This window comes from Nomascus leucogenys, chromosome 22a (assembly GCF_006542625.1).
Source record: "Nomascus leucogenys isolate Asia chromosome 22a, Asia_NLE_v1, whole genome shotgun sequence".
In the NCBI taxonomy this organism is placed as follows: Eukaryota; Metazoa; Chordata; class Mammalia; order Primates; family Hylobatidae; genus Nomascus; species Nomascus leucogenys.
Window position 1 is genome coordinate 81,290,051 of NC_044402.1, and position 26,951 is coordinate 81,317,001.

The 26,951-nt window shown below is 35.9% G+C and overlaps 1 long non-coding RNA gene across 1 annotated transcript in view; it reads left to right on the forward strand.

The window, feature by feature from the left end:
- The window catches only part of LOC105738214, a 197,353-nt gene extending 170,992 nt beyond the window's left edge, over positions 1–26,361 (forward strand). Inside the window, exon 3 of the long non-coding RNA XR_001113961.2 lies at positions 25,700–26,361. This is a non-coding gene — a long non-coding RNA (uncharacterized LOC105738214). The remainder of the gene's footprint in view (positions 1–25,699) is intronic.
- The last annotated feature ends 590 nt before the right edge of the window (positions 26,362–26,951 follow it).

Here is a 26,951-nt window from a genome sequence, read left to right on the forward strand (position 1 = left end):
ATAAAACGTTTAACACAATTAGTCATCAAGAAATCACAATAAGATTCCACTACAGATTTACTAGAACAACTAAAACTTTAAAACTGGCAATAACAAATCAGGATGTGAAGCAACCAGAGCTCTCACACATTGCTGATGAGAATGTAAAACGGCACACTGTGGAAAATAATTTGGCAATTTCATATAAAGTTCAACATATGCTTTCCATAAAACCATCAATTCCACTCCTTAATGTTTTCCTATGAGAAACAGAAAAATTATTTCCCAAAAGAAGACTTGTACACTGATATTTAGAGCAATTTTATCCATAATAGGCAAAACTAGAAATAATACAAATGTCTGTCAACAGGTGAAGGAATAAACAAATTGTGACATATTCATATAATGGACTAGTACTCATGAAAGAGAGGCTCCAATTACTGGTACATGCAACAATGTGATTTAATCTCAAAAAGAAACCTAATACAAAAGAGTGCATACTATGTGACTTGAATTTGTCTGAAGTCCTAAAACAGGCAAAACTAATCTACAGAGATAAAAATCAGATCAGTGGTTGTACATTGTGCCTGTTATGTAGTTTTTTATCCCTCACTCCCCTCCTGCCTTCCTCCCTTCTGAGTCTCTGATGTCCATTATACCACTCTGTAAAATGGGTTTACTGCAAAGGGGCCTGAGGGAGTGTGCTGGGGTGAAAAAAAAATTCTGCGTTTTAAATGGGTTGGTGGTACTCATTTGAAAGTACATGTGCTTTTCAAAACTCTTTGAACTGTACACTTAAAATATGTACATTTTACTCTATATAAATTACTTTTCAGTAAAGTTGATTTAAAAATAAAATGAAATTTCTGAATTAAAAAAGGGTTGGGTGAAAATTCATATCTCTCAGGAGCAGAAACATAGGTAGTAAAGGCGGTGCCTGATGGATGTAGCCAATTCATCTAATATATTAAGAATATAGATTGAAATTCATGTTGCTGGTAGGTTATGAATTGAATACATGATGCTCTGTAAACCTGAACTAGCAGTTTGCAAAAGTAAGTAATCCTTAGTTTATAGGCAATCAGCAATTGGGCATAAAGTATAAATGCTCTTGCTATATTTGTAGTCAAGTGAAATTGTAGTATATTTAGACTAATTGAAAAGTGTAAAAAAATCTGTTGTGTAAACTGTATTTAAGGATTTCTCTCCATGTGAAGGAGATGTTAGCAAGATTAAACTGAAACAGCAAAGAAGACTCCCACCTATCTTGAAGATTCCTGATCATCACCAAACTACTAAAATTATCCTAAAGGTTTTATCTACCATTCAGCCAGAGGCACTGTGGCTTACCAAAGCTAAAGATGTTTTAGTCAGAAAGAAGCCATACGCCTCTCAAGTATTAGCAGGCATTCCTAAGGACGTTGCTGAGAGGTTGGCCTCGGAAGCAACTGCTACATCCAGATATGAGTATCTGGGATGCTTACTCAGAAGGATTTGCAGGCTTGTTTCAGACAAAGTCTAACAAATTCAGTGGTTTCCTAAATTAGACTGTTCTCCATACAGTATCAGAGTCGTCTCTCTAAAACACAACTGTAATCATGCAAACTTTAACTAACTCCCCCACGTATAGGGGCATCCTAAACTCTTTGGGGTAACACACGTGGCTCCTCTCACTATGGCCCCAGCCGATCTTTCCATTTTCATCTCCCTTTTTAATCAATTCTTCAGCCACTTTGACTTTCTCACCATTTCCACTTATGCCATGAAAGGTCATAAATCAGTTACTATTCCCAAACTCCTCAAATGCTTGGAAAATGCTTAATTATCACCCAGACCCAGATCAAATGTCACTTCCTCTGTGAAAATTTCCTGACTCCCTCAAGATTGCATCTTTCCAGCTGCAATCTCACTTTGTACAATACCTTCATTGTAATATGTATGTCATCTTATTCAGATTGCATTTTAATATGTCTAACTCAACTATCAAGCTTTGATTAGCTCAAGGCCAGATACTGCGTCTTATTTATCGTTAACTTGTCCCCAGCACCATACACAGTACATAAACTCAGTAGCAACTGAATCAAGGTCTATTGAAGAATGAATTTCTTGATCAGATATAAATCTCTTTCTTTCAAGGATCAGAAAAATGTAGATTCCCTACACTGAATTTTACCCTCTTACACACCAAAGATTTCCCTGTTTTTAGACCAAAGAGTATACAGAGTTTCCCTCCAGTGCAGGCCCTATTCTCTCTCAGATGTGACAGTGATACAGCCCTGTGCTTTAGAAAATCAAGTTCAGTCTTAAAGCTACTTTAATAGGAGACTATTATGGAGAAGATTTAGTCAGACTTTGATATAAGTTGGATGCTTGTCTCCTCCAAATCTCATGTTAAAATGTGGTCCCCAATGTTGGGGGGGTGGGGCCTGGTGGGAGGAGGGCAGATCCCTTAGGAATGGCTTGGTGCCCTCTCCACAGTAATGAATGAGTTCTCACTGCATTAGTTCACTTGAGAACTGATTGTTTGAAATAACCTGGCATCTCTCTTGCTCCCTCTCTTGCCATGTGATGCACCTACTCCCCTTGTCTTACACCATGAGTAAAAGCTTCTTAAGGCCTCACCAGAAGCTCAGCAGATGACAGCACAATGCAGAGCTGTGAGTCAAATAAACCTATGTTCTTTATAAATTACCCAGCCTCAGGGATTTCTTTATAGCAATGCAAAATGGATTAATACAGACTTAATCTCAGAAAAAAATTATAAGAAGATTTCTATATCAAAACTATTATGATTACAAAAATAATTTCTTGAAAACTCTAATATCCACAAGTAGATGGTCTCCAGAGTGATTGTGGGTACCTTTCAGACACTGAACGAATGACGTGAGAAAAGAGACTAGTAGGCCAAAGCTGTAAATGTCCAGTGAATTAAAGGGGTGGGTAAAAGTAACTACTAAAAAACACAAGAAATTTGAAACTGTTTAATGCCAGTGACAATTGATGAAAATTTAAAGCATATGGTTGATTCCCTTGCATCATCAAAAATAGAGGTGAGATTGCACAATTTAAGTAAAATTTGATGTTGCTCTGAAAGCAGACAGCACTGCCCTGCATATCACAAATACACTGCCAATCGACAAAACATAGATCTGTCCAGTCAGAGAAAAAAAATAACATAGAGTTATCCATCTTTGGTTTTCCTGCTGTGCCAAAGCATCTTCAAACGTGAAGAGAGCTGCACCTGGGATGCTCTGCTTCTTTTCCCAAGCCTGACATTGTTTCAGTTCTTTCTTGGGAATGCATCCAAGACATGGAGCACAAGGATGTTCTGTACACAATTTAAAATAAAACACTTTTATTATAAGAATCAAAAAACGGCTGCAGGTAGGAAACTTAACGTACTCATTGGCACTTCTAAAAATGCACAAAAGACGACATTGTGCTGTGCTCAGTAATTATTATTAAGCATTTGTATAGAACTTGATATTTACAAAGTGCTTTGTAGTCTTTTGTATTATTATTCCTCACAGCAGCCTTATGAGGTAGGTTGGTATTGTTAAATCTATTTTACCTCACTTCAGGAGGTCCCTCTTTGAAGTACTTTGAAATAAACCTTGAAGAATCAAAACCCTTCAGAGTGTCTGGAAGAACAAGGTGAAAAAAAAGCCCCATGGTGAAAGTCTGTGTTAAAAAAGAAATCCCAAAGGGAGCCTGTGTGCTGGAGAAGGGGATCAGAGACCAAAAACGGAGCTGGAAATTGCATCAATTTGATTTGGAAATAATGGGCAGCCTGAATATAGTCAGATTCATGGATTAAGTTGAGTGTGAATATGAGACTTGTTTTCTTTTTGGTTTGTTTAGAAAACCTTGTTTCAGATACTGGTAAATTGTAGATAAGCTAAATATTTTTTGTATGGTATCTATACAATCACAATCACTGAGACTGGTGATTGCCCTTCACTGTCAATTTCCGTGTTTCTATATCATAACACATACAATCGTAAATGAGGAAATTCAGTGCAGTTAGGCACTGGGTTCTGTTACGAATCCAAGCATTAACTGATCAGCCACAAGAAGAAATTTTTAAATGTTTCCATTACCTTCGAAGATAAACTTTCTTTATTTCATCTTAAAAATCATTCATATTTGTATGGAAAAGATTTGGAGAATAAATAAATGTTTGAAAAATTGAAAAATTTCACCAATACTCGTAATACTCAAGACAATCATCATTTAAAATGTCAGATTTCCTTCACATGTTTGTCTAAGCATAATGTACATTATTCTGATTAAATAATGTATATAATTTTGCATACTCCTTTTTATTTAACGTTTTAATAAAAACATTTTTTCTGTTTTATATAACAAACACTTATAACATGCATCTCTTCTAAGCCTGGAGAAATATACTTAGTCCTAGAAACTGCAAAGATTTTAGCATCCCTAAAATACTATTACCTTAAAAATATTATTACTTTAAAAATCTGATATGATGACCTTTCTTAATAATGGCAGAAACTGTCATGGTTTCCATAAATGGGATCATCAGTCTCAGAGCTTAGAATACCATCTATGTATATTGATAACTTCCAAATTATATGCTCATGTCTCTCCTCTAAATTCCAGACTTGAATATCCAAATTCCCAGTCAGCCTTTTCATTTGAATGTTTAATGGGCATCTCATACCTAAAACAGCCAAACTGAAATTATTTTTCTTTATTTAAAAAAATACTGTTAATACATAGTATTATGTATTTATACATTGTTATGGGGTACGTGTGGTATCTTATTACATGCATAGACTCTGTAACGATCAAGTCAGGTTACTTAGGGTATCCATCACCTTGAGTATTTATAATTTCTATGTGTTGGGAACATTTCAAGTCCTCTCATAGCTTTTTTGAAATATACAATACACTGTTAACTACAGTCATAATACTCTGCTATTGAACGTTGAAACTTATTCCTTCTGCTTAACTGTATGTTTGTACCCATTAAACAACCTCTTAGGCTCTCACACCCTTCTCAGGCTGTGGTTACTAACATTCTACTTTCTACCTTCACAAGGTCAACAATTTTTAGCCCCAAAAATGAGTGAGAACATGCAATATTTGTTTTCCTCCATCTGGCTTATTTCATTTAACATAATGTCCTCTAGTTCCATCCATGTTGCTATAAATGACAGGATTTTATTTTTTTTATGGCTGAGTAGTATTCTATTGTGTATATATACCGCATTTTCTTTACTCATTCACCTGTTGATGGATACTTAGTTTGATTCCATATCTTTGCTATTGTGAATAGCACTGCAGTAAATATGGGGGTGCAGGTGTCCCTTTGGTATAATGATTTTCTTTCCTTTGGATAAATACCAGTAGTGTGATTGCTGGACTGGATGGTAGTAATGTTTTTAGTTTTTCTGAGAAATCTCCATACTGTTTACCGTAATGGCTATAGGAATTTACATTCCTACCAACAGTGTATAAGAGTTTCCTTTTCTCTGTATCCTCACCAGCTTCTGATGTTTTTTGTCTTTTTAGTAATAGCCATTCTAGCTGGGATAAGATGATATTTCACTGTGGTTTTGATTTACATTTCCCTGATGATTAGGGAAATTACATTTCTGTCATACCTCACATCTCATTTATTAGCAAATCTTCTTTGTTCTATCTTCAAAATCTAACCTCTGTCCACATCACTACCAATACTCCCCAGGTTCAAGTCACCAATCTCTCTCTAGATTAGTGCATTAGCCTTCTATCTGATCTCTGTTTCTGCTCTTGCTCCTTTAATGCTGTCCTTAACCTAGAACCCAATGCAATTCTGTTAAAACCTATCAGACACACCCATCCTTGCTCAAAACCTTGCAATGGCTTCCCATTTCACTCTCAGTATGGACTTACCAGGACCCACAAGATCTGCCCCTCACATTCACACTCATTACCTCCCAGACCTCCTCTCTAACTGCTGTCCAGGGTGTCCACTCTACTCCAGACACATTAAGCTCCTCCTATAAATACCAGGCACCCTCCTGCCTTGGGACTTTTTCACTTCTTTCCCCATCTGAAATTCTCTTCCTGCAAACAGTCACTCAGCTCCCTCTCACATCTATTCTCTTCAAAAGGCTTTCCTCTAAAACTTAAGAGCTACTCCACCAATAAACCATCTGTCTCCTTCCCTACTTTTTTCTTATTTAGTACTTTAATTTCAGATTAACATACCATATATAGTTCTGTTTATCCTGTTTAGCACATATCTTCCCCCGCTAAAATGTAAGCTAAGATATAACAAGAATATAAGGGCATAGATTTTTGTCTGTTTTGTTTGTTGCTCTATTTCCAGCACCTAAAACAGTATCCAATACATAGTGTGTGCCAGATAAATATCTGTTCGATAAATAAACCTTCTGAGATAGAATATGTGGAAATTTCTTAACTGACCTAGCTAACCTAAAAATTAAGGTACAATGCAATGAGCTAAGTAAAAGGTATTTAGAGACAAGACAAAGTAAAGTGGCCTATATGATAATAAGATGACCTGAGGACCACTTGCCAAAGAACTTAATAACTCTTCATGTTAGGAAGAAGTCATTAATATTCAAGATCAATGTTTTTAATATATCTCACATACCCTTTCTAGGGTTCAAGGCAGTGTTGCAGGTTAGATTCTAATAATGGAGCCCTTCTTGCATTGTCAATAGTCACTTGGGAACTTTGCATAGCAAGTAATTTTCCACAACACTTAGTTTCTCATACCACTTCTTAGAAAAAAATTAATCATAGAAAAAAATTTTATATTGTTAAGATGTCATTATTGAACCATATGCACACAAATATATATTAAACATACGTAATCACATATATAACAAAATTAATTTTATGCAGTAATCTATTTGATTTTCAACATGCTTTTATAGTTTATAAAACATGAACATTTGTATCAGGCTCTATTTCAATGTGTAAAACTTAAAAGATTTTTAAAAAGAATCAAATAACTAAAACAAATTTTAAAATAACATTTTTATTAAGTACCTCTGAGAATAAATAGATAGAATTCATACAAATTCCAGCGATTCAACAAATTAATCTTCCGAGGTAGCAAAGAAAGTTTAACTGTATCTACAAAAAAGAATTAGTAAGGTGAAAGTTAACTTACCAAAATCAGTTGTCAAAACAAACTACTCAATTGTTACTTTAATTGCCTATAGTAGAGAAAACCTTCAAAGATTTAGACCTATATATATGACCCAAACAGCTTATTCAGGTGATATTTTAAACCTTAAGAATTAGATGTAAGTGTAAGTAAAACTTAAGATTTCATTTTTATTTACTAACATTGCTCCTCTACAGGGACAATTTCTCACTTTCTCTGAAGGCACTGACACAGATTTTGGTGATTATTGCTGTATGCTGGGCCATATGTTACATGGCAGAGTACAGCATGTGGCAGGCTAATTTGTAGCAATGCAATTTTAGATTTTTGACAATATACACAACATATGAAAACTATCAAGTAACTGAATTTTACCCTGATGAATTATCTATATATGTCACTTCAAAACCCATCCCCTAAAAACAGACTGCATATAATATTACAAAAAAGTAGTACAACTTATGACTTTTAAAATGTTATTCTCAATTTATCATTCAGACCATATTCAGATTCTGTTGCACAGTCTTAAAATTGCTAATTACTGAAAAAAACAATCACAATGGTAATTTTCCAACCATGAGAAAAGAACGATATGAAAATACTCTACTGAAAATTGATGAAATTGAAGAGAAAGGCCATTATGAAAGTAAAACTTCCAAATAAAATGCTTTCTTTCTTTAATCAATAATCTTCTTGAATGTATCATATACAGTTCAAATCATTGCTTAGGCATCTACCAGGGAATTAGCGATATCTGTGAATTCTCTTTTAGGTGTAATTTGTTGTTAAAGTTGAGGAAAAGAGATAAAATGTTTGTTTCACTACAATATGATAAAAATTCAATATTCAGTTTTAGAACTGACAATCACAGAGTTAGTATTAGCTAATCATACCATCACATGCCCAGAGATCTAATACCATCACATGCCCAGAGCTCTACTGTTCTATAGTAGTCCACCCTTGTCAAACTCTTTAAAAATTCCCTGTTGGCATTGTGGCATTACTTATAATGCCAGGAGGGAGTTTTTAAAGAGTTTGACAAGTAATTTATAATATGAGGTAAGTTTTAGTTAATTTATATCCATATATACACTAAAATAAATTTGCAACTCTCCATTTATTTAACAAAGATTTATTAAGCTCCTTTTATGTGTTAGTCATTTCTCTATTCCCAGACATTCAATTCAACCAGATAAATGTGGAGCAGGGAATACAGAATTAAACAAATAATTATAAACTTCCAGTCAGCCATGACAGATTGAACACTATAGTGTATCTCTGCTCCCTCTTGAAAGGCCACTAAAATGACAGTAAAAAAAATACACAAACTCACCAAGATAAAGAAAATAGGAGAGAACATACAACAGATAGAAAAAGTCAACAAAATTGAGAAAAATGGAAAATAGTTGGATAATTGGCCATTAGCTGAGGTTTCAGCCTTCTCCTCTCTGTTGAGTGCCTAGGTAGGGAGGAGAGGCAGATGCTGGGGGAAGTGAAAGGGAGTGATAAGAAGAGAAACCAATTGGTACCTCGGAATTCCACAAAAAGCCTGGGTAAGGCACTAGCTATCTCTGCTATCAGACATGTAAGGTGAAGCTGAAGGCAATTAGATTTATTTAAAATCTGTATAAAAAATAATTAGACCTCTCTACTCTACTCTAGCCAAACGGTTTAATTTCTGGAGATGGTGAACCCGAGAGGCTCTACTGGGAGAAAACAAAAATAATGAAGGTAATGGATGAAATCCTGTATGCTCAATGTAAAATACTTAGCTCCTTTCACTTTAGCTGCCAGAACACTTGTGGTTTTATATTTCATCAGATGGGAAGTTTCTCTTCTCTAAAGAATCTGGAAAATATATGAGAAAGTTGAGATTGCCAAAGAAATGGTTTATCTCATCCAGTCCCTCACAGTGAGTCCCAACAGTTGGAAAATTCCACCAGTGAACACAAAAATTTCAATTTGTCTTTTAGTGTCTCACTTTTAAATATGAATGAATGGCCAAAAATCATCAGATACAAGTAGAGGGAATTTCACTTCAAAGACAAGGCCAAAGCAAGGAAATAAGAAAATGAAAATGAACCATGCAGGGACTTGAAGAAAATTTGAAGCAGCTATAAAAAATCTCTTCAGAGACACAGCATTTATAAAACAAGAGTAGAATGCTTTTTTTTTTTTTTTTTTTTTTTTGAGATGGAGTCAGTGGTGCGATCTCAGCTCACTGCAACCTGTATCTCCCAGGTTCAAGTGATTCTCCTGCCTCAGCCTCCCGAGTAGTTGGGATTGCAGTTGCCCACCACCAAGCCTGGCTAATTTTTCTATTTTTAGTAGAGACGGGATTTCACCATGTTGGCCAGGTTGGTCTCAAGCTACTGACCTCAGGTGACCCACCTGCCTCAGCCTCCCAAAGTGTTGAGATTACAGGTGTGAGCCACCGTGCCTGGCCTAGAATGCTACTTTTAAAACAGGTGTAGTAGTATTCAGAAAACAAAAAAGGGCCCTTGAAAATTAAAAATAAGATAATAGTATTTCTCAACCTTGGAAGATAAAGTTTAATAAATTACCCATAAAGTAAAACAAACAAAAAACAAAGGACACAAAGACAAAGAAAATATTACAAGAAATATGTTTAAACAAAAGAACCATTTCAGAAGATACAAGATTGTCTAATAGGAATTCCAGAACAAAAGAACAGAATTAATAAAAGAACAGAAATAAGGGGAAATGAGCTTAACAATGAAAGAACATCAGAAATTTCCCCAGAATTGAAGTACATGAGTTTCCAGATTGAAAGAACTCAAAGAGTTTTCAATTCAATTAATTAAAACTGACCCACAACAAGATCCTCAATATTAAATTGTAAAACACCAGGAATAAAAGAGATCATAAGAAGAAACCACATGACAGAGAAAAAGCAAACATTTTAAAAGATCACACATAAATAATAAAAAATTAGAATGATATAATTCTCAAAACAATAATGGAGCAATGTCTTTGAAATTCTGAGAAAAGAAATCATCTTCAACATGATGGATATGCTAATTACCCTGATTTGATCACCAGACATTACATGTTTCAAAACATCACTATATACCCCATGAATATGCACAATTATTGACAGTTAAAAATAATTTTTTAAAAAGTTGATGTACAAAGATTTTGTGTATTTTCTTCACATCAGCAATGTATGCTACATAATTTGCTTAAATATAAAATAGAAATAAGTCTCTCTTTAAAAAATAGTTATCCGCAACCTATAGTGTATACTCAACAAAACTATCAAGCAAAGGTGAAAGTAGGATAAAAAGTTCAGACATTCATTGACTCAGCGATTGATTACAGAGACGCGCCCATTCTCAGGAAAGTACTGGAGAACAAGCTCCAGCGAAACGAAGGGTAAAAGCTGAGAAAAAGGAAGGCATGCAATCCAAGATATGCAGAATTAACACTAGAGAACAGCAAGTTTCAGGGCAATGGAGAAGAGAAGTCCCAAGATGACAGTTGTGCCCCAGGTATAGAGAACAAGCAGTTCAGATCAAAGAAAGACAGGGGGAACCAAGACAGATGTCAAATATTCCTAAGGGGGGAGAAAAGTATTGCTGAAAGATAATGGGATATGCCTTACCATACCGAGAGGCATTTTACGTAAAGTTTTGAGATGAATTAGAAATAGGTACAAAAGTGATAAACCAACCACATTTTAGAAGTAAAAGCAAATAATTTATCTCAAGAAAAATAGTAGTAAAAAAGGAAAAGAAATGTAACCAAAATACACTCTGTATCTCAGCAGTAAAGATTATTATGAGAATGGCGTATACTAAAGGTTATCTAAACAAACGACTATCTATTTTTCAAATTGGCTAGTTGGGAAATGGTAGTGGGGAATATGGAGGAGTGAGTAGAAGAGATGTAAATCTTAATTTGTTATAATTGAAAATCAGCGAGTGATGACTACAGTTTAAAAATTCATGAAATTACAGGATAAGCCCTTTGAGAGTCATGGGACAAGGCACTACTATTTCCTTGTAAATAATGCAGCACTATTCGACTTTTAAAACCACATGTACATATTTTTAAATAAAAATTAAAAGTGTATATGCTAATATAATTATCATAATAAATATGAAGGAGAAATATTAGAAATCTTGAGTGATTACTTAAATTAGCTTTAAGTTGATCCAAGTAATACATTACTTTTCTGTTCTAGCTTGGTTCCCTTTGGGGTGAAAATTGTGTGCAAGAGCTTTGGGAGGGAGAGTTTATGGGAATAACACTAACAAGAGAGTAAAGGAATCAAGACAGGACAAAGGAAAAAAATAAACTAAGAAGCAATTGTAGAGAATAACTTGCAAGTAGTCTTGGTACTAAGCTAGACCTCCAGAGATGCCCCAGATAAAACAAGGGGCCGGGACTTTAACTCCATTGACCAATCACTGGATGAAGACTGACTCCAAAGAGGAAGTGTAGCATTGGACATAACATTATGGCAGCTTCCTTTGAAAGAAAGAAATTCTTGGAGAAGAATTCCACTCTGAGCCATTAGCCAACAGTGCTAGCTGCTGAAAATGAGTGCCTAGGTTCTGATGGGGGGATTTGGATGGTAGGCAGGAATATTTACTAAAACCCTTCTGTTATTCACAGATCAAGTTGCAGAGTTTTATTCGTCAATTTTGGGAAATTTAAAAGCTTTTTCATATTTAAAAAAATACAAATTAAAAACACATTTTGAGATAGTAGATAACTTCCAGACATGGACTACAATTGTTCATTTTCTCCATAGTGCTACTAAAAGCATACTGGAAACAGTACTTCTGTAAGCTAATCATAAAATGGAATAAAATTTCTCTTGGAAAATGCATTCAGAGTTCTCCTCTTGAATGTATGGGTGGGCATATCTTTTTACAGTAGCCATTTGCCGCGGGAGTGGGAAATTCCACTTTTCCTGATGGGTATCTATGGGAGCTGCTCCTCCAAAGTCCTGGAAGTAAGAACGTGACAAAATAGGCGAAATAAAGGAGAGAAAAGAGGATTGTAAGCCGTCAGCAGTGCAAAGGTTTCCACCCCTCCTTCTAACTTTCCTGCTTCACCCAAGAAGCAAGTGTAAGTTCTTCCAATAACTACCATCACCTGGCTGAGCTAAGAAGTGGGAAGAGAAGACAATGCCATCAAGTCAGCTTACATCGTGTGCTCTGCAACATTTAAATGGAAAAGGATAAAAGAGGAGAAACTCTAAAGTCAGCCGAAACAGAGGAAAGTTCTTAATGCAGGAACGGAAAAGCAAACGCTGTATGTTCTCACTTACAAGTGGGAGCTAAATGATAAGAACTTAAGAACACAAAGAAGAAAACAACAGATCCTGGGGTCTGCTTGAGGTGGGAGGGTGGAAGGAGGGAGAGGAGCAGGAAAAATAACTACTGAGTACTGAGCTTAATACCTGGGTGATGTAACAATATGTACAACAAATCCCTGTGACATGCGTTAATGTAACAAAAGTTCACATGGACTCCTAAATCTAAAACAAAAATTAAAAAAAAGAGAGGGAAGTTCTTGACTCTACCAAGCTGAACCCATGTTTATGAGAGACATTTATTGCGTTTTAGCATGTAGTTAGTGAGAGTATAATATGTGGCTGGCATTATATAAGATGCGAGGAAGGATGCAAGAATAAATCTACTGGATTCAGACATCTGAGCAGGTAGTTAAAATACTGGTGATTGTCTGTAGTAGGAAAACTGAACTTACTCTAACCTCACTAAAGAATGTTGAAGGACGTGACTACTTATGTGTACTGGATACACTGTCAGGGGCAGCCTTCAGAGATACTGATAAAAAATTGAAAAGAACAAAATCTCAGAGTAAGCCTGATAGAGAACTATGAGAGAACAGAATGTAAGAGTACGCTCCATGTAACTACTGATGCAAATTCAATATCTGCTGACTGTTAAAAGTAGAATGATAACAACTATAGCTTTAATTCCATATAAACAGAGCTGAAAACCCACTATATGTTTGTAGCCACTTGCTGGCTACCTGCATGCATTCGGGGTATTTGCTTTGTTCAACAATAAAATCAGCTAATTCAAAATTTATGAATTGGCATGTTCCTTTGGGTCTCGTTTTTTTTTCCCCAATGCTGTATCTTTATAGGTATAACTGAACAATAAGAAAATGTATATGCACGCTACTTCAAAATATCAAGGACTTTTCATCAATATTCAACTAGGAAATTCATTCTTCAACCTTTAGAACTCCTTTAAGCATTATAAAACCAATTTGTAGCAAAATGCTATTTCCAACGTGTTTTAAATAGAAAGCAAAATATTTTTAAAATTATCTTAGAATCAAAGGGCATTTAAAAATATTTATTCAATAAACTATAACACCATGTCCTGAGTATATAAAGTCAAGCAATTAATATTAAAAATAAACATGCTTAAGATGTATTTTATGTTTAATGGTCCAAAACATTCAAAATGCCTGACTTCAGAGCATCTCTAGAGTTAACAATAGTCCATGTAAGTCAAGTTTCCTTCTTCCAAAATCATAGCTTTGCCTTTTGCTTAATGTGATTCCAATATTTTGCCCTGTCACATTTTCTCCCATTTCAAGACAGGTTTTTGATGGGTTTATCATGGTTATTTTATTTTGGTCACAGCTCATCAATAATTCATTTTCAATTGATTTATCTTATTTATAAAGTGTCACATCAACTATTACCAAAGTTTAGTATTTGAATTCTGATAGCTCTAGTAAATAAAACACTATCTGCCACAGAAGAATTGCTGAGTTCTCGTCGGAAGAATTCTCTTTTGATCTAATTGTCTAAATGCAAGGCCTTTAGACAAGCTCAAATTATAAGAAACTGCTCTTACCCTGAGACAAGTTACATGTGTCTCATACTTTGATATTTCGGTATGTAAACAGTACACAATTGTTTCTCTTTGTTTTATCATATACACTTCATTTATCTGATCATGTATGGTTCAAATACTTACACAAATATCATGCTGCAAAGCAGTGTCTTCCTCTAAAAAGATGCTTTAAAAATATGTGTGTAATTGCATGCAATTGTTTATAAAATTACCCTCATGTCAAGGAGGAAAATGCATATCCATTTTGACACCAGTTGAGTACTATACTCTCAGTTATATCAACAGGAGTCTTCTGTTTTGTTACCTAGTAAGAGGCAGGTGGTCTAGCATCCACCCCCTTGAACAACTGGCAGCTTAGTTTACATTTGGCTGAGCAGCTGCTTCCTCCTACTTGAACTAGCATTGCATCACAGAGCACAGTAGTCACTTGTATAATTTGGAACACACTAAGACGAGACCTTATTTCCATGCTCAAGTTATCTGCTTTGTTCACTTTTAGTACCATTTGGAGTTTCATCCAGTTCAAATATTTTTCTTTAACAATACCTAGTATTGTTAAAAATACTTAAGCTTTTCTAAACATTGTTAATATGATGACACTTTAATTCTTTTGTATATTGTTACAGATAATTTAGAACTCTCAAACTTTGAGTTTGACCTCTATAAAGACACTAAAAAGGTTTACTGAGAATGAATAAACCAAACACTATGCATTGAGAACTATATACTGCTTACTTAAGGGGTAAACATAATGCAATAAGTTTCAAAAACTAAACAGTATTGTCCTAGTATTAATTGATTGATCCATCGCTTCTCCTCATGATACAGTGAAACCCTTAGCCACCTGGGAAATGCTTAGATCTGTGATGAGCTTATACTGACATCTGCTTTTATTGCCTGCTGGATCCCATTCCTGTCTGCTTCAGTATGATCAACTCTTTGTTATCAGGGCTTCTGATAATAAAGGAAGAAATTGTCTAACTGTCTTTCTCTACCTGCTTCATGTCTACTCTTTTAGTACAGATTATTCATCAATTGCATTTCTAAGAAGAACAAAATTGTGGTAATTTGTTGGAAGTTGTTTGCATAAGCAAACCTCTATACTCTTTGAAAAAAGGTACACTCCCATCATTCATTCCATTTTTAAGCCTTGACCTACATGGATAACTGAGTAAAATGGCTACTGTAGTTGCCAACTTCCTGGGGATGACCCTGCTATGTTTACAATTTTGTATAGATATTTTTGTAAGGTTTAATATAGCAGCTGGAGGAGTTTTATATCCCACTGTAGCTTTTGGCAAGATAAGAACAGAATAGCTTCCAGGCTTGATATAACATGTTTTAAAGTTTCCCTTATTGTATATAAGCTTTTGACTTTGGAATCCTCCTGTTTAGACCCTTACACATTACCTTCTGCATCCCAATCCAAGCTCAGGTACCCGAGGTTTTACTATTTAACCTTTTGGTAATGACTTTCCCAAAGGCCACCTATGCAGAAGCAGAACAATTCTAAAATTGCTTAGACCGTGATATTAGCCAAAGTGATGATTAATTTTATTTGGTCTTTTGATAACTCATTAACTACTATAGTCATGTTTGCTAACACATATTAAAAAATTCATTTGATCAAAATTTGATAATTGGACCAAAATTTATTGCTAGATCAGAACCTAGTTAAATTACTAGTGTTTGTCCTTTAAAAAAAAAAGGGGTGTAGGGACATGGATGAAGCTGGAAACCATCATTCTCAGTAAACTATCGCAAGGACAAAAAACCAAACACTGCATGTTCTCACTCATAGGTGGGAATTGAACAATGAGAACACATGGACACAGGAAGGGGAACATCACACTCCGGGGACTGTTGTGGGGTGGGGGAAGTGGGGAGGGATAGCATTAGGAGATATACCTAATGTTAAATGACGAGTTAATGGGTGCAGCAAACCAACATGGCACATGGATACATATGTAACCAACCTGCACATTGTGCACATGTACCCTAAAACTTAAAGTATAATAATAATTTAAAAAAAGGAGAAAAGCGTAAAACTAATTTACTTCATTGTCTCCTTTTTTCTCTTACATAAAAATCAACTGGCTGTCAATCAAGTCAAAGATTGGAAACTTTCTAAGGAAAAAGAAGCATTTGCAAACTGAAATGAAGCACAAATCACTTCAATAGCTTAGTTTTGTGCTTCGAAAAGTGTCAAACTAAACTAATCACAGTAGGAATTGATGGAGTATTAGCTCTGGATTTCAAGTTATTATAATTTTTCCATGTCTGTCTCACATTTTTGGCTCTGTCAGATATAATTACCTTGGAAACCCCATCCTCAGCATTGGTTCTCTGTTTAGAGCCTCAGGGGAAGTGCTATAAAAATGAATTAGTCCCATGAAAACAGACTATTTATGGGTGTTTTCTGCATGGTATTTGGACTATAGAATAGACATTCTGTAACCTTGACTTGACAGGAGTACAAAGTGGTAGATGCACAGTGTTGGAGAAGGCAGTGAATACAAACCTACAGAGATGATTCTGCATTGTTCCACCCATCCCAACCCCAACTCAAACATTAAGAGGGAAACATGGCTACTATTTTCAAATTACAAGAAAAATAAATTTACTGCCTGCTCGTTTGGAGATCTGTAACCTTTATACTTAGATAGTTTTTTAAAAAGTATAACAGAAATTATTTCTCCTAATTTATTTAATGCTGTTTTTTCACTGCATCCATTAAAATATTTTACTTTTATAAGCAATGGTACCAGGAAGTTATCGTTTGAATAGTCTGCTGGAGGAGTAGGGCAAAGTAGTTAAGATCAATTGTTCTTTCAGAAGGCTGCTGCTTTCTAGCTGCATGACTTTGGGTACGTTATTTAACCACTAAACTTCAGTTCTCTCTTCTGTAAATTGGAAAAAAAAAAGACAATGCTGAATTCAAATAATTGAGGATAAATGAGGTAAGGCATATTGAGACTTATAGTTCATTATTATTGCTTTGTGCAAGTATAAATTATAAAATGTGTACCTTCTGGTAAAAGTTGTGATGCCCTATTTTATTTTTTAAAGATTTTCTTAAATTTATGTAAACTTCCAATATTGTAAGTTGACAACATGCCAGTTGGCCCTCAGATCTGTTTATTTATTGAATGACTGCTCTCTGGTTTATAAAACAGGTATGTTGGAGGTTACAGTCTAGTAGAGACAGATAATAAACAAATATATATACATGAAGTGTGAAGAAAATAACCAGGGTACAGTGTATTTCTGTAAAGGGTTAATTACCCATCATAAATGGTCCAAGAAAGATTCCCTAGAGAATTAGCATTTAAGTTAAGAGCTGAACAATGGTGATGTCAGCCATGTGACTCATGGAATAAGAGGGTTTTATGCAGCATGGTTAGGTATTGGTCAGAAGTCAGACAGGAAATGGTTAAGCAGGAATGCTCCTGAGTTATTGCTTCTACAAAAGGGATGTCTAATGGTGTTATACTGGAAGTAACACAGTACTGAACACTTTTAAAAAAATGAGTTGTATTGCAGTTTCCAGCCAGAAAGTTACTTTTCTTGCCAAAAAGGACGATTATAAACTGTAACCCTCTCTAGAGATGAGTGGAGAAGGCTGGGGATGGAGGTGATTCAGTTAAAAGGACCTGCAGGGTGATCGGAGCCAGTCACCTGCATTTTACAGAACATTTCAAAGGCAAGCACAGCTTCAGGTTCAATCTGTTAAAGGTCAAACTTTAAGTGTACAGAGCTGGAGAATGAGCTGAAACAATGAAACATCAAGCAGGGCAGCCTGCAAGAGCAAAAATACTATGAAATGCACAGAAAGGAAACTTAAGAACTTGGACAATTGAGAAGAAAAAAAGTTTGACATACCCAGAGCAAAGAATGCACTCTTGTCTGCAATAATGATCACCCATTTGTAAGAAGGAACTGAAAGCTAATGTCATTAATTCACCAAATATTTATTGTATTACATCCCCGTACAAAGTAAACAAGGAAACAAAAATACTTACCCTTAAGGAACTTACGTTGGGGGTGGGAGGGGGTGGGAGAGTACAGGGAAAACAGATTTGCATTGTGTTAAACGTAATAAATAAGTAAATGACACAGTGTGTTAGAAAATACTTAGTGCTCTGGAAAAAAAGAAAAAGTGGAGTAAGAAGAGGAAGACGAGGCTGGGAGAAGGTAGAAGAGACAGTTTGCGATATTAAATGGTTGTTCAAGCCAGGCCTGCCTCATTGAAAGGGTGCAATCTTCCTTCACTGGAAGGAAGTGAGAGAATTAGTCTGAGGAAAGAACATTCCAGGTAATGAATATGCAGCCCATACATTGTTGGATGTGTGTACGTTGAAATTTTTGTGCAGTAAAACGAATATTTCATTTACCTATATAATCATTTTACAGAAAATAAAATACATTTTGAATGTGAGTTTGTTCCAAACAAATCATTTTCTTGCCTTCAAAACCACTGAGCTTAAAGAACTCTTTCAAGTGTCATTAGAGATAGATTCCAACTACAATCAACATTGTGGAGTCCAGAGGAGGCAAAGTGAAGGAAGCAGCACTCTCATTACAAAATGCTGCTTTGTAAAGAATTAATTCTGTCCTGGTATGTTTCACATTAGGTAATATGAAGGAAATGAATATGTCATGAACCCTCCTTGAGGATATGGGGGAATTAAAAGTAGTTTTGCTTAATATCCAACTCTCACTTTTGGCTTCGTAGTCAGAGGGAAACACTGCTTTCCCAGGTTCTAAGGTAAACGTTAAAAGGTTACAAGGAGATTTGGAAGAGTCAAGGAGCGCTTCCACCAGCTATTCCTGCCATTCCAGTTGGGAGGGTTGTCTGAGGGGAAGTGAAAAATAATTTATTACTTACTATATTTTTGGTACAAGATCTGTTATACTTTTCTAGATTAAAAACAATTCAGTGAACACTGCTCCTTTAAAAAAAAAGAACTCGAGGTTTATAAAATGCCTCTAAGGTAGGGGAGTGGGATAGTGGTAAGAAAAGCAAAACTGTGATGCAATTGTTGAAAAAGCCAGTCAATTCTTAAGGCATCATTCATGGAACTATATTACCTGATCCTAAAAGTAATATATCCATTGTACTTTGCCTCAGTTCTATTATGTCTAACTCATCAGGTTAATTTCTGAGAGCTGCGTTTCTTAAAAGAGATATTAAAGGTCAAGAGATCAAGACTATCCTGGCTAACACAGTGAAATCCCGTCTCTACTAAAAATACAAAAAAAAAAAAAAAAATTAGCCGGGCATGGTGGCACACGCCTGTAGTCCCAGCTACTCGGGAGGCTGAGGTAGGAGAATCACTTGAACCTGGGAGGCAGAGGTTGCAGTGAGCCGTGATCGTGCCACTGCACTCCAGCCTGGGTGACAGAGCAAGACACCGTCTCAAAAAAAAAAAAAAAAAGTATAGTGAGGTTATAGGAGTATGAGTCCAATAATGTGGGGGTACAGAAACTTTACCATATGAGGAATAGTTAACAGAGACAATACAGAGCCTTCAAATATTTGGGGGGCTGTCATAAAAGTTACCAGAGAAGGTTTTAGCACATCCCATATGACAAAATGAGGACTAATGGCAGGCAGTTAAGAAAAACAGATTTGGGCCGGGTGCGGTGGCTCACGTCTGTAGTCTCAGCATTTTGGGAGGCCGAGGCTGGTGGATCACGAAGTCAGGAGATCAAGACCATCCTGGGTAACATGGTGAAACCCCGTCTCTATTAAAAATACAAAAAAAAAAAAAATTAGCCGGGCGTGGTGGTGGGCACCTGTAGTCCCAGCTACTCGCGAGGCTGAGGCAGGAGAATGGCGTGAACCTGGGAGGCGGAACTTGCAGTGAGCCGAGATCGCGCCACTGCACTCCAGCCTGGGTGACAGAGCGAGACTCCGTCAAAAAAAAAAAAAAAAGAAAAGAAAAAGAAAAAAGAAAAAACAGATTTGGACACAGGGTAAGAAAAACGTTCTTAAAATTAGAAATTTCTAGACAAGAAAGTGGCTCATCAGCTAGTGAACTAACCCCTGGTTGTAGGAAATATTCAACCAGAAGGTAGAGGGTGAACTATAGTCACAATTCTCATATACACTGGAAGCCTAGATAAGATGACCTCTGAAGAATTTTTCTGTGTGCACATTGTTTTATTTTATGATGTATATAAACAAACAAAAGCTAATAAAAACTCCTGTTTTGAATCATACATATTACATAAAAGAGTGTAAATTTAGGAAACTTGAATTGCACTTTTGTTGATTTTATCATTCAAGCTATCATGTGCCAAATTAAAAGTGCTAGAAATGAGATAATACTGCTTAGTGACAGAACTTTTTAAATAGTAGTACTAGTTATTAGTGTATTACCTCTCACCTCCACATGCAACCTTTTGGTCCTTTTTTTTTGATAACGGGAGCTGGGCTATGCAGACCACACACCTCTGCCAGCTGGCGAAAAGAACCTAAGCAGTCTTAGGTTCTTGCAATAGAGGGCGCTAGAGAGAGACTGCAAGGCTGGAAGAGGAAGAAGGGATTTTCTTCTCTTCCCAGTGTTCTGTTTTTCATGCCGTGCTGAGCAAATCAGTGTGCCAGGGGTCCCAGAGGGCTTCCCCAAAGAGCAGCAACTCTCCCAGTTCTGCCACAGTGGATAGCCTCCATTCGCTTTCCTCCCCAATCCAGCGCCGGGCAGCATGTTCCTGCAGTAGCTGTCCCTCTCATAAGAATCTTATAGGTTTGTGAGAGATCCTTGCTTCTGTTTCTAAGTCCCTTCCGTTTTCACTTTTCCCTAAGTGCTAGGGGTAGTAGCATTTTTTTTTTCAGTTGCTACCTCTAAATACCTTAGAGTTCTTACCATTTTAATAGTTAACCATCCTATACCTAATGGATAACTAAGATATTTACGTTTTTGTGCTCAACTTACTGTTGTGGTTCCCATCCCCAGATTGACTGTACCCTGACTAATATAAGACTTGACATCAAACCTAAAGGCCAAGAATGAAAACCAATTCAAGGTCTCTTATTTTTTGTTTCTACTAAAACTCTCATACAACAAATAAGGTTATTTTCTTTCCCCTGATTTTGTGATTATTTACGGGATGGTGGTTGAGTGGAAATATGTTTTAAGCATGTTCCTCTGGATACCAGTCCTGCTCTGACAGAAGTACTTGACAAGTATCGCATATATTCATAGTTTTACTGTAGTTTGCCTGATTGTAGCCCCAAAGGACTGCTTAGAAATATTTAAAGCCCTTTATTTGTGGAAGGCAGAAGCTTGACATGGTAATCATTTATGTAAAATCTCATGATAAAGAAGAAATTAACACATGTCATACTACCTTCTTTGGTGTCCAATTTAACTATGCCCTGTGATTATGAAAAGGATGCTAAAACTTGGGGTCTATTTTAAATCTACATATCAGACAATACATTATGAATGTGGCATAAAGATGTTGTATATTCATGTTTGTTTGAGTATAATTGTGTATAATGTCCACTCACCTCTACAGATCTCAGTAGACTCTGGTATTTGGACCTGACCCAAGTTATATAAAACAAGATAACAATCACCAGAAATAAAGACTAGGATAGAAGAGATCAAAATATTAAGTCAAATGTTCATCATCTCTCTTCTTTTCTGCCTGTGAAAGAGACTTCTAATTGGTCCACCACACTTTTTCATTATGTCAACTCAAAGCGGTGGTGCTGGAGGTACTGGTATAGATATAGAAGTAAGGAAACTAGATAACTATAGTGATCTTGCCCTACAATAGAAAAGAAATGTAGGGGGCAAAGGAGGAAAAGAAATAAAAGGACCTATAGTTGTTAACAGAGGGAGCAAGCAAGTGGGAGAAGGGGAGAAGTAAGGATTGACACAGAAGAGCCAAGGAGAATCTGACACAGGAGAGGTAGAGTCTCTTGGCGGGGTGGGGGAACAGTATATGTGACTGCAGTAAAGATGTGGATCTGGGAGGAAAATATGTAGAGATAAATTTAATATGATTTTCTGTGAGATGTCTGTTTAACAGCCCCCTTAGGTCCCCCAATAAACTTTAACAAAGTTTTCCATTGCTTTTCAAGACATTTTTTGTTTTAATGAATGTGGCAGGTGTGTTTGTTTTGGACATGGCAGGATAGAAGAGGCAAACCTCAAAAGGGCCCAATTATATTCAGGACCCAATCAAAAAGGAGAAAAAGCATTTACAGACTATGGTACACCTTTAAACTACATTATTTCATTACATATCTATTTTCCATTTTAAAAATACGCACCTTGAAAAAGGAGCAAATACTACTGCTCTTTACAGTTATAATTGTGTTCCCTTCTTCCCATCCCAGATTTCATATTATAATTTAAGTGTATCCCTTACTGTTTAGTAAAAGATGGCAAAATTGTGCTATACATAATAGTTTAACCTATTCAGGATATTGTCTTGTTTATAGCATATATCACACATGTTTTTGTTATAGGAAATTATAATTATAGTGTTTGGTGACATTATTTACATGGTTAAGATTCTATTCTTCAACACAACAAGTGTTAAATTAAAAGGAAACATACCAGGCACACATTAACTAACAATATTTCTTGCTTCATAGTAGCATTTTTTTTTAATTTCTGGAACAAATATGTAATACCTGCTTGGAAGTTAGGGGACTAGATAATGGCATACATCTGCCATCTCTTGAATAGGCAAGAATAATCTAGATTGGCAAGGCAGAATTGGTGAGCTCTCATAATTACAGAAAGAGTGTGATACCTTGGAAACTGAGGTCTTTCTCTTTTGTATATAAAAAAACTGTACAAGGCCTTTTGAAAGCCTTCATTTCTGTTATACACAACTACTGTCTCTGAGTTTTGTGAGTTCCATTTCAATTAAAAAAGGAGTAGTTATATCAGACCGGCCCACCCACAGAAAACATTGAGAGATTTTGGACAAATACACATATATATACGTGTGTGTGTTTGTGTGTGTATTTTAACTTTTAAGTTCAGGGGTACATGTGCAGGTTTGTTACATAGGTAAACGTGTCATGGGGTTTGTTGTACAGATTATTTCATCACCCAGGTATTAAGCCTAGTAACCATTAGTTACTTTTCCTGACCCTCTCCCTCCTTTCATCCTCCACCCTCCAATAGGCCACAGCGTGTGTTGTTCCCCTGTATGTGTCCATGTGTTCTCATCATTTAGCTCTCACTTATAAGTGAGAACATGTGGTATTTGGGTTTCTGTTCCTGTATTCGTTTGCTAAGGACAATGGCCTCCGGCTCTGTCCATGTCCCTGCAAAGGACATGATCTCATTATTTTTTATGTCTACATATTATTCCATGGTGTGTATGTATCATATTTTCTTTATCCAGTTTATCATTGATGGACATTTAGGTTAATTCCATGTCTTTACTATTGTGAATAGTGCTTCAATGAACATAGACATGTGTATGTCTTTATAATAGAATGATTTACATTCCTTTGGGTATATACCCTGTAATGGAATAGTAGAAGATTAAAACTGGACCCCTCCTTTACCTAATATACAAAATCAACCTCAAGATGGATTAAAGACTTAAATGTGAAACCCAAAACTATAAAAATTCTGGAAGACAACCAAGGCAATAGCATTCAGGACGGAGGCACAAGCAAAGATTTCAACTCAAAGATGCCAAAAGCGATTGCAACAAAAGCAAAGAGTGACAAATGGGATGTAGTTAAAGAGCTTCTGCACCATAAAAGAAACTGTCAACAGAGTAAACAGACAACCTACAGAATGGGAGAAAATCTTTGTATGCAATGCATCTGACATCTAGTATCTAATATCCAACATATATAAAAATTTAAACAAATTTTACAAAAAAAAATCAACCCAATTGAAAAGTAGACAAAGGACATGAACAGACACTTTTCAAAATCAGACATACATGTGGCCAACAATCATATGAATAAAAGATCAACATCACTGATCGTTAGAGAAATGCAAATCAAAACCACAATAAGATATCATCTCCCACCAGTCCAAATGGCTATTATTAAAAAGTCAAAAAATAACAGATGCTGGTGAGGTTGTGGACAAAAAGGAACTCTTGTGCACCATTGATGGGAATGTAAATTAGTTCAACCATTGTGGAAATATATATAATTTTAATTACCAGGCCTGCAAATAGAGTGAGGCAAAGGAAACACATCAGGCACAAAATTTAAAGGGATGCAAAAAAAAAAAACCCTCAGTAATCCAGATAAATAAATTTTGAGTGCAATATTTTAAAAAATCAAAATGAGTACCCTAAAGAACCATGATGAACATAGAATCAAAATGTAAATAAGAAATAAAATCAGTATGACTGATTTTTTTCTTTTACTTCTGTTGCTAATATAGCTCAGCACAGCACTGTTACTGATTATTCCTTATTTAAAATGTTGATATTTTTCTCATCATGGACTTTTTACATTAACTTTGTAAATGAGAATTAAAATAAAGAAATTTTTCTGGCTTCTGCAAAGGAGATAGGTGCTCAGCGAGTGGCCTAGATAAATGATGCAAAATATGAGGTGGTATTATCCACCCCTCCAAACTAATCAATTATTCTAACAAATGTCAGAAATATGTATGTGAATGTTATCATTTCAACAGTGCTGAGCACATCCCAGCCATTAATGCTAGGTATCAGCTTCATTTTCACCTATTTGCTTAGCATTTGGTGCTTAATGTGGTGTAGTCTACAGCAACTCTAGTCTAGAACACTACGGAACAAAATGACAGTTTGAACCAAAACTGCTGCAAAGGAAATAATGATCTAGTGCACCACTGTGGAAAGTCTCCAAAACAGTGGAGGGGAAAATCTTTTGGATATAGCCTCTCTTAGAGATAATTTGAATGCACTTTGACAGAAGTTGATAATGAACGTGGGTGGTACACTCAGAGATGCTCTGCCAGAATTCCTTCAATGAAGTACTTACTGCCGGGCCGTGGGGAGGACAGTCAGGAGGCAACCCAGCGATTAGCAACTTCAGAGTCCACCTCAGCGGTAGGGAGCCACCTCTCCAGAGATCTCACCCTTCTCAAGGCAGCCTGCAGCTGCTGACTAAGCAAGGCAGTGGTTGAAAGGCCCCATCACTCTGAAATACAATATTCCCTTCATTGCTCCTGCTGAATTGGTTAAAGATTTGTTGGCCTGCATGCCAGTTCAACTTTTTTCTCTACCCAGTCCTGCTTCCTGTCCTTCCTTCCCCATCTTACCCTCCAAAACCCATCTAAATAAGCATCTGCTCCCAGAAAACCCAACCCGAGACAGGGAGTTAAACTTCCCGACATTTTTCTTTTTACAGTATTATTTAGAATACCAACAAAAAAGTATGCAAAAAAGAATAAATATCCAACTGTATGTGCAACACATCTTTTTGAGCTTTCTCAGTTTAGATCTGAATTATATAGTTATAATGATTTTGGATTCAGTTTTTTTTTGACATTATTTAACATACAATTCCTCAGAGCAACTTTGTCGAGATATTTCTTTTCTGTAATGCCCTTACAGTATTCTATAGTGGATTTCTTAACTGTCTCCAAATTTATGGCCTTACATTGTTTACTATTTTTTCACTCCTTGAAATAGTTTTGTTATAATATTTGTGTACAAATTGCTTTATTTCCCTTTTGATTAATCCCTTCGACAATTGCCTTCCTAGAGTTGAACCAGAGTCTGGTGAATATCAGCACTGGGACCAGTTAGCAGAGGAAAAGGGAAGAATAAAAGGGAAAAGAATGAAGAGCCATATGATTACCAACTTTTCCTTTTTCATATAAATTGAGTGTATTTGGGTCTGGAACAACCTGAATTTCCATCAAGTCCTGGCTAACCTCATTATGCCCTATGAATATTTTTTACTAATCCCACTTTACATTAATCTGTATTGTGAATGTGGATATTGAATTCCATTTCTTTGTAATCCCATTATCCAAAATCCAGTTCAGAGACTATCAGTTACCAATGTTCACTGTGAAGGAAAAAAAAAAAAAACTCGGAGGATAAACATGTGATATGGTTTGGCTGTGTCCCCACCCAAATATCATCTTGAATTGTAGCTCCCATAATTCCCACATGTTGTGGGAGGGACCCAGTGGGAGAAAATTGAATCATGGGGGTGGTTCCCCCATACTATTCTTGTAGTAGTGAATAAGTCTCACAAGACCTGATGATTTTATGAGGGGAAAAACTCCTTTCACTTGGCTCTCATTCTCTTCTCTGGTCTGTCGTCATGTGAGACATGCCTTTCACCTTCACCATGATTGTGAGGCCTCCCCAGCCATGAGGAACTGTGAGCCCATTAAACCTCTTTCACTTATAAATTACCCAGTCTCTGGTCATCTTTATCAGCAGCATGAAAACAGACAAATACAACATGTTTGGAAATGATGTTCGGAATTAAATTTTCTCCTTGAAGAATAATAATGTACAGGAGTGTGTTGAAGATTTTGAGAATTCTCACAGCAAAGGAACTTGTTAATTTTTTTAATCCACCTACCTAATAGAATTAACATTTTAAGAGAAACAGCTTGTGAAACCATTGTATATATGACCATAAAAACTTTTAGAAAACAATTATTATACACACATATAAACACATATTACTTACTAGAAAAGATATACCTATCTTCCTAGGAAGCTCTTTCATGGTATTTCATTAGTATCCCTTCCAGCACCTACCATCCATCCAGGCAAATTTTAGATGTTTTGCAAAGGTTTATGAAATTGCATTCAACACCTGTTAAAAATCACTTTGTTCATTGAAAGACATTTATATACTATAGTTTTAAAGAAAGATAACAGCTGAGGGGAGCTACAAGAAAAAGAAAAGCATAGAACTTATGTTGAATTATTTTTCTCATGCATATGAAGTTGCTCTGTGAGAACAAGAGCACTCAGCAGATGTATAGATC